Source organism: Aethalodelphis obliquidens, unplaced genomic scaffold (genome assembly GCF_003676395.1).
Source record: "Aethalodelphis obliquidens isolate GAN/ISIS:26980383/991018 unplaced genomic scaffold, ASM367639v1 scaffold33, whole genome shotgun sequence".
In the NCBI taxonomy this organism is placed as follows: domain Eukaryota; kingdom Metazoa; phylum Chordata; class Mammalia; order Artiodactyla; family Delphinidae; genus Aethalodelphis; species Aethalodelphis obliquidens.
Genome location: NW_020837977.1, coordinates 284,198 through 296,900, shown reverse-complemented (window position 1 = coordinate 296,900; position 12,703 = coordinate 284,198). Strand labels below are relative to the sequence as shown.

Genomic DNA, 12,703 nt, shown 5'->3' with positions numbered 1-12,703 from the left:
TGCCAATAAAAATATCCAATACAGATCTCAGCAAACATATATGAACATCTCCCCAGTGTTGTGTATGTCAACATTGAATAACCAGCTCTCTGGGATAAAAATTTTTGAGTCTGAGGAACAGAAAGAAAAAAGGTTGAAGACAAGTTAAGAGTCTAAGGGGCCACTGGGACACCATCAATGGACCAACATATACATTGTGGGAGTCACAGAAGGAGAAGAAAAAAAGAGGAGGAGACAGTATTTGAAAAAAATGGCTTAAAATTTCCCAAATTTGATGAAATATATAAATATAAACTTCTAAGAAACTCTACATATTCCAAATATGGTGAACTCAGAGATGTGCACAAAGACACATAATCAAACATTCAAAAGACAAAGACAAAGAGAGAATCCTGAGAGCAGTCAGATGGAGGTGACCCATCACATATGAAGAATCCTCAATAAAATTATTAACAGGTTTCTTATCACAACATTTGGAGTCCAGAAGTCAGGAGGCCTATATATTTAAAGTGATAAAAGAGAAAAATTGTTAACCAAAAATCCTATACTCAGCAAAACTGTCCTTCAAAGGTGAGGCAGAAATTAAGACATTCTTAGACAACAAAAGCTGAAGAAGTTTGTTACCACTAGACCTGCCCTTGAGCAAGAAATGCTCAACGGAGTCCTGCAGGGGTGAAATGAAAGGACACAAGGCAGCAACACAAAATCACATGTAGAAATAAAAAACTCACCAAATGTAAACATGTGGACAATTACAAAAGCCAACATTATTGTAGCAATGGTTTGTAAGTCTATTTATATTTTTCTATAGGACTCAAGAGATGAAAACATTTTTAAAAATTATTGCTCTAAAAGCTAGCACTATTATAACTGTGGTTTACAACTTAATGCTTTGTTTGAAACATAATTTTAGACTCTAATGCATTTAAAAGAATTATTAATTAGTGTTTTAGTGTATGCTATGTATAAAGATGTAATTTTGTGACCTCAACAATCAAAAGGGGTGAGGACAGTGCAGTAAGTGGGCAGAATTTTTGCATGTTATTGCATTTAAACTGGTAAAATTTCAAATCAAGACCATGTGTTGGTGCCATGCAGATTTGGTGGGGACAAAGCTAGAGTGGTTTCAGTAGGCCATCTTGGTTGGGCAGCAGGAGCTTCTGCCTTTGGGATGGGGAATAGCACATCATCATCTTTGGGGAACTCAGCAACTGCTCCTGTGAATCAGACCCAAGAAACAATTTCTGATAACTGGGTGATGATTGCCTCAAAAACATCCTTTTCTTACAGTACAATGGCAAACATACTTTCCCATGACATGAATGTTAACTATAAAGTGGTGGAATTGGACATGCTTGAATATAGAAACCAGTTGGAAGATATTCTTTACAAAATACACCAGTGAAAGAAGTGTGCCAAGAATATTTGTCAATGGAACTTTTATTGGAGGTGCAACTGACACTCATAGGCTTCACAAAGAAGGTAAATTGCTTCCACTCTTACATCAGTGTATTTTTTACAAAGTATGAGGAAAGAATTTTAGGGATATGTGCTCATAACTTTGATACTAAAATGTCAGCTATATAAAGTGATAATGCCTGATAGTGTATTTTAAATATTTGAAAGTTTTAAATTGGAAAATTATCTCTATGAAAAAGTCATAATGGACAATAAATCACTGTGAAAAACTCAGAAATTCAAATTAGTGTTATAATTTTAAAATTATAAATGTAATCCTCATGGTAACCATAAAGAAATAGATAAATAACATACACAAAAATAAAAGAGAAGAGAATTAAAACATTCCACTACAAATAATGAACAAAACTCAAAGGAAAAGACCAATGCAGGGAATGAGGGACAATAAAGCTGTAAAGCATGTAGAAAACAAATAGCAAAATAGAAGTTTCTTGCTTATCAGTAGTTACTTTAAGTGTAAATGGAAGAAATATTCCAATCAAAAGACAGAGGTTGGCAGAATAGCTAAACACACATTATCCAAGTACATGCTGTCTACAAGAGATCCATGTCAGATCCAAAGAAAGACAAATAGACCAAAAGTGAGAAAATAGAAAAAAAATATCCCATGCAAATAGTAACCTAAAGAGAATATGGTAGCTATACTAGTATTAGAAAAAGTAGACTTTAAATCAAAAGAGTTTACAAGAGACAAAGAATAACATTATATATTATTAAAAGATTTAATACAGCAGAAACAACAATTATAAATATTTATTTACAGACAATAAGAAACCGTCAAAATATAGGAAGTAAAAATTGACAGAATTGAAGAAGTAGTTCTATAATAATAGTTGAAGACATTAATAACTCACTATCAATAATGGTAGATAAACCAGATAGAAAAAAGTAAGAAAATAGAGGACTTTAACAACACATTAAATTAACTATATCTAACAGACACATATAGAACACTCTACCTAATAACAACAGCATACACATTCTTCTCAGGTGCACATGGGATATTTTCCAGGAAAAGGCATATATTAGGTTGTAAAGTGAGTCTTAAGAGATTTTAAAAGTTAGTTTTCATACAAAATATATTCTCCAATCCAATGGGATAAAGTTAGAAATCAATAACAGAAGGAAAACTAGAAATTTAACAAAATATGAAAATTAAACAATACTTTCTTAACAAATAGATCAAAGAAAAATCATCAGGGAAATTAGAAAATACTTAGAGATGAATGAAAATTAAAACACAACTAACAAAACTTACAAGATGCAGTGAAAGTAGTGCTAAGGGGAAATACATGGCTATACAAGATAACATTAGAAGAAGCAAGAAAGATCTCAAATCAAAAAGATAATTTTAAAACTTAAGAAATTAGAAAAAAAAGAGCAAACTAAACCCAAAGCTAGTAGAAGGAAATAAATAATAAAGATTAGAGCAGAGATAAATGAAATAAAAAATAGAATAAAATAGAACATAATCAATGAAACCAAAAGCTAGTTCTTCAAAAAGATCAACAAAATTAACAAACCTTTAGCAAGATTAAATATGAAAAAAGAAAGAGAAGATTCAAATTACTAAAATCAGAAATAAAAGTGGAGCAAGTCCCGGAAGCCCACATTCTGACCCTGACAAATCTTCCTCCGGTCACCCAGGTCACAGTCCTGAGCCCCGCTCCCATCAAAGCCTCCTCTGGCCATGTGGGTCAGTGGACCCAAGCACCACCCACCTCCAAAGCTTCTTCTGGGTGTGCTGGACTCTGCAGCCATGCCAGTGGAAGTCCACACCCCAGCTGGCCTGCGCAGGTACCTGTGTTCTGGGCCAGCTTCAGGAGCAGACGCTGCTGAGAGGAACATATGCAGGGGTGGGGCTGACAAAGTGGTTCAGAGACCTACCTAGAGGTTTTGGAGGGTATATTGGGGAGGTGGAGATTCGCTGTAGCTCACTATGGGGGCAAGGATACTGATAGTGGAGGCACCAGGGAATTTTTTAATTTATTTAATTAATTAATTAATTAAACTTTTTTTCTTTTAATTTTTTTACATTGTTGTTCTGTTTTGTAGTTTCATCTTCTTTTTTCCAATTTATTTTTTATTTTACTAATTTTATTTTATCTCATTTTTTATTCTTTGTTATTGTTCTGCTCTCTTTTGCTTGTTGTCTTTTTCTGTTTGTCTTGTTTATTTGTTGGTTTGTTTTTTCAATATTTTTGTTTTGTTATCTTCTTTTTTATTTTATTTACTTTTCTTTTTGTCATTTTTCAGTGTCTTCAGTTCATTTAGCTTTTCTTTTAGTTTAGTTTTGTTTTGTTTTCTGTTTAGGTTAGTTTTGTTTTTATTTTTGGTTTCAGTTTTTGGGCTCTCTTGTTTGGGTGTCTTCTGTTTCTGGCTTTCCTTGTGTTTTGTTGTTATTGTTGTTTGCTTGTCAATTTGTTTTTTGTTTGCTTGTGTTTGTTTTTGTTATTTGTCTTGGGTTTTATTTGTTTATTTGTTTTCTTTTCTTTGTATGTGTGTATTTGTTTTTGTTCAGTTTGGTTTTTATTATCTGCCTTGGGCTTCCTTTTGCTTTTTTTTTTTTTCCTGAGCCATGTGGTTTGCAGGGTCTTGCTTCGCAGACCAGGTGTCAGGTCTGAGTCCCTGTTGTGGGAGCACCAAATCCAAGCCACTGGACTACCAGAGAAATTCATGTCCCAGGAAATATTATTAATCGGTGTGAGTTCTCATGGAAGTCCTCATCACGGCAACAAGACCCAGCTCCAACCAACTGCCTGCAAGCTCCAGTGCTGAACTTCTCAGGCCAAAGAAAAAGCAAGACAGGAACACATCTGCACCCATCAACAAAAATAAGAAGACAAAGAAATATGTTACAGATGAAGGAGCAAGGTAAAATCCTACAAGACCAAATAAATGAAGAGGAAATAGGCAATCTACCTGAAAAAGAATTTGGAGTAATGATAGTACACATGATCCAAAATCTCAGAAATAGAATGGAGGCATGGATTAAGAAAATACAAGAAATTTTTATCAAGGGACTAGAAGAACTAAAGAACAAACAAACAGTGGTGAACAACACAATAAATGAAATGAAAAATCTACTAGAAGGAATCAATAGCAAAATAACTGAGGCAGAAGAACGAATAAGTGAGCTGGAAGATAGAATGGTAGAAATAACTGCCAAGAGCAGAATAAAGAGAAAAGAATGAAAAGAAATGAGGACAGTGTCAGAGACCTCTGGGACAACATTAAATGCCTTAATGTTCTAATTATAGGGATATCAGAAGAAGACAAAGAGAAAGTGTCTGAAAAAATATTTGAAGAGATTATAGTCAAAAACTTCCCTAACACAGGAAAGTAAATAGCTACCCAAGTGCAGGAAGTGCAGAGACTCCCATACAGGATTAACCCAAGGAGAAACATGTGAAGACCCATATTAATCAAGCTAACAAAAATTAAATTCAAAGAAAAAATATTAAAAGCAACAAAGGAAAAACAACAAATAATATACAAGGGAATCGCCATAAGGTTATCAGCTGATTTTTCATCAGAAACTGCACAGGCCAGCAGGGAGTGGCAGGATAGATTTAAAGTGATGAGAAGGAAAAACCTACAGCCAAGATTATTCTACCCAGCAAGGATATCTTTCATATTCAATGGAGAAATCAAAAGCTTTACAGACAAGCAAAAGCTAAAAGAAATCAGCACCAACACACCAGCCCTACAACAAATGCTAAAAGCACTTCTCTAGGTGAGAAACACAACAGAAGAAAAAGATCTAAAAAATAAACCCAAAACAATTAAGAAAATGGTAATAGGAACATACATATATATAATTACCTTAAATGTAAATGGATTAAATGCTCTAACCAAAAGACACAGACTGGCTGAATGGATATTAAAAAAAAAAAACACACACACACACATATATATGGTGTCTACAAGAGACTGACTTCAGACCTAAGGACACATACAGACTGAAAGTGAGGGGGTGGAAACATATTCCATGCAAATGGAAATCAAAAAAAACCCAGAGATGCAATATTCATGTCAGACAAAATGGACTTCAAAATAAAGACTGTTACAGGAGACAAGGAAGAATGCTACAAAATGATCAAGGGATGAATTCAAGAAGAAGATATAACAATTGTAAATATTTATGCACCCACCATAGGAGCACCTCAATACATAAGGCAAATGTTAACAGCTAAAAAAGGGAAAATCAACCATAACAAAAAAATAGTGGGGGACTTTAGTACTTCATTTACACCAAAGGAAAGATCATCCAGACAGAAAATTAATAAAGGAACACAAGATTTAAATGACACAATAGGCCAGATCGATTTAATTGATGTTTATAGGACATTTCATCCAAAAACAGCAGATTACACTTTCTTCTCAAGTTCACATGGAATATTCTCCAAGATAGATCACTTCTTCGGTCACAAATCAAGCTTCCATAAATTTAAGAAAATTGTTATCATATCAAGCATCTTTTCCGACCACAACACTCTGAGATTAGAAATGAATTACAGGGGGAAAAAAACGTAAAAAACACAAACACATGGAGGCTAAACAGTATGTTACTAAATAAACAAGAGGTCACTGAAAAAAATCAAAGAGGAAATCAAAAAATACCTAGAGAAAAATCACAATGAAAACATGATGATCCAAAACTTATGAGATGCAGCAAAAGCAGGTCTAAGAGGGATGTTTGTAGCAATACAATCCTACCTCAAGAAACAAGAAAAATCTCAAATAAACAACCTAACCTTACATCAAAAGGAACTAGAGAAAGAAGAACAAACAAAACCCAAAGTTAGTAGAAGGAAAGAAATAATAAACATCAGAGCAGAAATAAATGCAATAGAAACAAAGAAAACAGTAGCAAAGATCAATAAAACTAAAAACTGGTTCTTTGAGAAGACAAACAAAATTGATAAAGCTCTAGCCAGACTCATCAAGAAAAAGAAGGAGAGGATTCAAATCAATAAAAACAGAAATGAAAAAGAAGTTACAATGGACACCACAGAAATACAACGCATCATAAGAGACTACTACAAGCAACTCTATGCGAAGGACAACCTGGAAGAAATAGACAAATTCTTAGAAAGGTATAACCTTCCAAGACTGAATCAGGAAGAAAGAGAAAATATGAACAGACGGATCACAAGTGCTGAAATTGAAACTGTGATTAAAAATCTTCCAACAAACAAAAGTCCAGGACCAGATGGCTTCACAGTGAATTCTATCAAACATTAAGAGAAGAACTAACACCCATCCTTCTCAAACTCTTCCAAAAAAATTACAGGGGGAGGATGACTCCAAGCTCATACTATGAGCCTACTATCACTCTATATCAAAACCAGACAAAGATACTACAAAAAAAGAAAATTACCGACCAATATCAGTGATGAACATAGATGCAAAAATCCTCAACAAAATACTAGTAAACAGAATCCAAAAACACATTAAAAGGATCATACACCATGATCAAATGGAATTTATCCCAGGGATGCAAGGATTCTTCAATATACGAAAATCAATCAGTGTGCTATACCATATTGTAAGTCCTAACCATGGCAATCAGAGAAGAAAAAGAAATAAAAGGAAAAAAAATCGGAAAAGAAGTAAAACTGTCACTGTTTGCAGATGACATGATACTATGCATAGATAGTCCTAAAGATGCCACCAGAAAACTACTGGAGCTAATCAGGGAATTTGGTAAAGTTACAGGATACAAAATCAATACACAGATCTCTCTTGCATTCCTATACACTGAAAATGAAAGATCAGACAGAGAATTTAAGGAAACAATTCCATTTACCATGGCAACAAAAATAATAAAATACCTAGGAATAAACCTACGTAAGGAGGCAAAAGACCTGTACTCAGAAAACTTAAGACACTAATGAAAGAAATCAAAGATGACACAAACAGATGGAGAGATATACCATGTTCTTGGATTGGAAGAATTAATATTGTAAAAATGGCTATACTACCAAAAGCAATCTACAGATTCAATGCAATCTCTACCAAATTACCAATTGCATTTTTTACAGAATTAGAGCAAAAAAATTTACAATTTGTATGAAAACACAAAAGACCTCGAATACCCAAAGCAATTTTGAGAAAGAAAAACTGAGCTGGAGGAATCAGGCTCCCTGACTTCAGACTATACTACAAAGCTACAGTAATTAAGACATTATGGTACCGGCACAAACACAGAAATATAGATCCATGAAACAGGATAGAAAGCCCAGAGATAAACACACCCACCTATGGTCACCTAATCTATGATAAAGGAGGCAAGAATATACAATGGAGAAAGACAGTCTCTTCAATAAATTGTGCTGGGAAAACTGGACATCTATATGTAAATGAATGAAATTAGAACACTTCCTAACACCATGCACAAAAATCAAATCAAAGTGGATTAAATATCTAAATGTAAGGCCAGACACTATAAAACTCTTAGAGGAAAACCTAAGCAGAAGACTCTCTGAAATAAATTGCAGCAAGATCATTTTTACCCACCTCCTAGAGTAATGAAAATAAAAACAAAAATAAACAAATGGGACTTAAAAGCTTTTGCACAACAAAGGAAACTATACACAAGAAGAAGAGACAAACCTCATAATAGGAGAAAATATTTGCAAAAGAAGCAACCTGCAAGGTATTAATCTTCATAATATATAAACAGCTCATGCAGCTCAATATCAAAAAATCAAACAATGCAATCAAAAAACGGACAAAAGACCTAAAGAGATATTTCTCCAAAGACATACAGAAGGTCAAGAGGCACATGAAAATATTCTCAACCTCAGGAATTATTAGAGGAATGTAAAGTAAAGCTACAATGAGGTATCACCTCACACCAGTCAGAATGGCCAGCATCAAAAAATCTACAAACAATTATTGATGGACAGGGTGTGGAGAAAATGGAACCGTCTTACACTGTTGGTGGGAATGTAAATTGATACAGCCACTATGGAGAACAGTATGGAGGTTACTTGAAAAACTAAAAATAGAACTACCACATGACCCAGCAACCCCACTCCTGGACATATACCTGGAGAAACCATAATTCAAAAAGATACATGCATCTCAATGTTCACTGCAGCTCTATTTACCATAGCCAGGACATAGAAGCAATCTAAATGCCCATAAACTGAGGAATGGATAAAGAAGATGTGGTACATATACACAATGGAATGTTACTCAGCTATTAAAAGGAATAAAATTGTGTCATTTCCAGAGATGTGGATGGACCTAGAGACTGTCATACAGAGTGAAGTAAGTCAGAAAGAGAAAAAACTAATATTGTCTATTAATGCATATATGTGGAATCTAGAAAAGTGGTACAGATGAACCTATTTGCAAAGCAGAAATAGAGACACATATGTAGACAACAAATGTATGGACACCAAGGTGGGGAGGTGAGATGAATTGGGAGATTGGGATTGACATATTTACACAACTATTTATAAAATATATGACTAATATGAACCTACTGTATAGCACAGGGAACTCTACTCAGTGCTCTGTGGTGACCTAAATGGGAAGGAAATCCAAAAAGGCGGGGATATATGTATACGTACAGCTGATTCACTTTGCTGTACAGCAGAAACTAACACCATATTGTAAAGCAAGTACATTCCAATGGAAAAAAAAAAAAAGAAATGAAAGTGGATACATTAATACCAATTCTACAGAAATAAAAAGTATTATAAGAGAGTACTATGAACCATTGCATGCTAACAAAATTGGATAAACTATATGAAGTGGACAGATTCATGGAAACAAAACCTTCCAATCCTAAATCATGAAGAAATAGGAAGTCTGAATAGATCTATAAATAGTAAGGGGACTGAATCAGTAATTGCATCTCACTCAACAAAGAAAAATCTCTGGATCTGATGGCTTCCCTGGTGACTTCTGCCAAACATTTAAAGTGGGACAAGTAGTAATCCTTCTCATTTTTTTTCCAAAATATCCAAGAGGAGAGATCACTTCTTAACTCATCCTATGAGACCAGAATTACCCTGAAACCAAAGAAAAATTCAATACATAAAAAAAGACAATTACAGATCAATATCCCTTATAAACACTGTCATAAAAATCCTCAATAAAATACTACCAGATTGAATTCAATGTCATATTAAAATGATTATACACCATGACCAAGTGGGAAATTCCTGGAATGCAAGGATGGTTCAACATAAGAAAATTAATCAATGTAATATAGTACATTAACAGAATAAAAGGAAAACTCACATGATTATCTCCATTTCACAAAATTCAACACTCCTTCATGATAAAAACACTCAGTGAAATAGAAATAGAAGGAAGTTACTTCAACGTAATAAAAGCCACTAATGAGAACACACAGCAAACATTATACTCAACAGTGAAAGACTGAAAGTGTTTCTTTTAAGATCAAAAAAAAAGGAAGGATGCCCACTCTTAACACTTCTACTTAATGAATTCTGGAAGTTCTAGCCAGAGCAATTAGGCAAGAAAAAGAAATAGAAGACATCGAAATTGGAAAAGAAGTAAAATTATTTTTGTTTCTAGATATGATCTTATACATAAAAAACACTAAAGATTATACACACAAAAATACTGTTAGAACTAATAAATGAATTCAGCAAAGTAGCAGGACACAAAGTCAGCATTCAAAATCAGTTGTATTTGTATACACTACAATAAATAACCTGAAAGAAAATTTTGCACATAATTTCATTAGCAATAGCATTAAAAAGAATAAAATGTATAAGAATTCCCTTAACCTAAAAGTGAAAGACTTGTAAAATAAAAACTACAAACATTGCTGAAAGAAATTTTAAAAGGCATAAATAAATGGAAATATATCCCTTTGTTCATGGATGGGGAGACTTTATATTGTTAAGATATCAATACTACCTAAAGGAATCTACAGATTCAATTCAATTTATATCAAATTCCCAAAGATATGTTCTGCAGAAATAGAAAAATACATTCTGAAATTCACATGGCATGTAATAACCATGACAATCTCAAAAAGGAAGAACAACACTGGAGGACTCTCTCTTAATTTCAAAACTTACTACAGTAGTCAAAACAGTGTGGTACTGGCATAAAACAGACATATAGGCCAATGGAATAGAATTGACAGCCCAGAAATAAATTTCCACATATGTGGGTAAATGATTTTTGACAAGGGTTCTAAGACTATTCAAAGGGGGAAGAATAGTCTTTTCAACAAATAGTGCAGGGAAAACTATATACCAGACCAATATTTTATTATTTTTAGTTATTCTAATCAGGTAATTACTCTCTAGGTGACAATTTATTTCTGTCCTACGAACAATGAGGTAAATTAGCAATTTCCAAAGTTTTCCTCCAGTCAGTCCATTTTAATGTCTGCTCTGGTACTGTTTACCACTTTTGTAACATGCCTCCCTGTGTCTGATGGCCAAGAGTTCCAGAAGGACAGCCACTAGGGAACTTTCCATGAATGCTGAGATCCCCTGATCAATGTATGAAGGGAGTGTACACTGGAACCTGGAGGGAGGGAGTAGGGAGTTATGAATGGCTCTTACGATATGAATCCATTCAAGCATTTCCTATATTCCTAAAACTTTGGATTCATTCCTCTACATTATACCAGAAAATGCTTTATCCTCAGTTGCATTAGGTGTAGGTTATATTTTGTCCAAGTGCCATTCGAACAGCAGAGTAAAAGTTAAGCCCACTGCCCACTCTCTCAAATCAAGAATCTCTTATAACTGTATACATATCAGTATATCCAACCTAACCAAATCATGTTATTTTCTTCCTGGTATTGAACTTAAGGAATCAATTCCTACATATATTTCTCAGATTTCTGTTGAATTATATGTTATGCATTTTTTCAATGGATAAGCTATATTGTATTTATAGCTTATCTAACATATATAGCTTATCTAGCATATATAGCTTATCTAGCATATATATCTAGCATATATAGCTTATCTAGCATGTGCCTCTAATTGAGAGTCTGAAGTCCATGACTGGGTAGAGAAAGTGAGTCTTAAAAGGGACTTGGAAAAATTAAGACAGGGTAGGCAGGTTTCTTCAGACAAGATAAGTGAAGCTGATTTTCCTGACAAGAGATGTTTATTAGGATATCAAGGGAAGGGATCAAGATAATCAGATTTTTTAAATCCACCCAAAAGTTTTCATTACAAAACTGAAGACGTTGATCTTTCCCAATCCCTGTCCAAACTGCACTATAATTTAGAAACATACCTGAACAGACTTTGCGTCTATATTTTGAATATTTCAGCCCTTTGGGTAGAAAAGTTAAAAAATTATTTTGGGGCCAAATGGAGAAGTTCTCTACTTCTTTGACCATGCCTGAGAGATTATAGGTTTGAATTTGCCACTTTCTTTCTATAAACTCTTCAGAACAGCCAGAAGCAGCTACCCTACACCACAGCTCTTATTTCCACCCCAATGTTCTATTGCTTCTGCCACTTGGGCTACCAAACCATGCATATAACAGGCACTCCACTACACAACAACTGTAGCAGATAATTTAAGTAACTGTATTTCCACTGAAACACACTATCAGTATCGTATTTTCCACTGGCAATAATGTCATCCCTGTTTTTAAATATAAACACATCAAATAATAAAACCCAGGATCCCATCTTTAAAATTGGTTTCATGGAACCACTTATGATAATAAAATTCTCAGTTTGTGTTTGGTGAAGATGATGGTAACCATTCTAGAAAGTTCAAGTGGAAAAGATTTAATACAGTAAAATAGATATTTTTACAAAAGTGATGAAAAGGCTAGATGTTTCAAGATTCAGGAAAACTGCCATGGTTCTCAGATTTGCCATTAACAGTTAGGGAGTCATGAGGTTGCATGAACCATAGGAAACTTTTGGTCACAAACACCCCTGGCTCCTGATATGAGGCAGAAGGTTTCTGTGAAAACTTCTGGAAATTGTGGCAACAATTTCATGTTTGATAGCGCTCATATTTTTCTTGCTTCTACTGGAGGAATTATGATAAATTTTCCTTCTTCCAGTTCTTACATTATTGTCTCTTATTTTCAGACTCTAAACCTGATCCTCTTGGTGGAGATTACAGGGGAAAAAGTTCATGGGCTTCCAGCTGGGAGAGCATAGAAAGGGAGAAAGTAGTGCTGAGAAGGTATAGTTTATCTAATTTCTGCTGTACTGTAGTTAATCATGGGGCAGATTAA

At 34.1% G+C, this 12,703-nt stretch overlaps 1 pseudogene; it reads left to right on the top strand.

Annotated features, from left to right (window-relative positions):
• The first annotated feature begins 1,171 nt into the window (after window positions 1-1,171).
• On the top strand, window positions 1,172-6,085 carry LOC113631410 (glutaredoxin-2, mitochondrial pseudogene; annotated as a pseudogene).
• The last annotated feature ends 6,618 nt before the right edge of the window (window positions 6,086-12,703 follow it).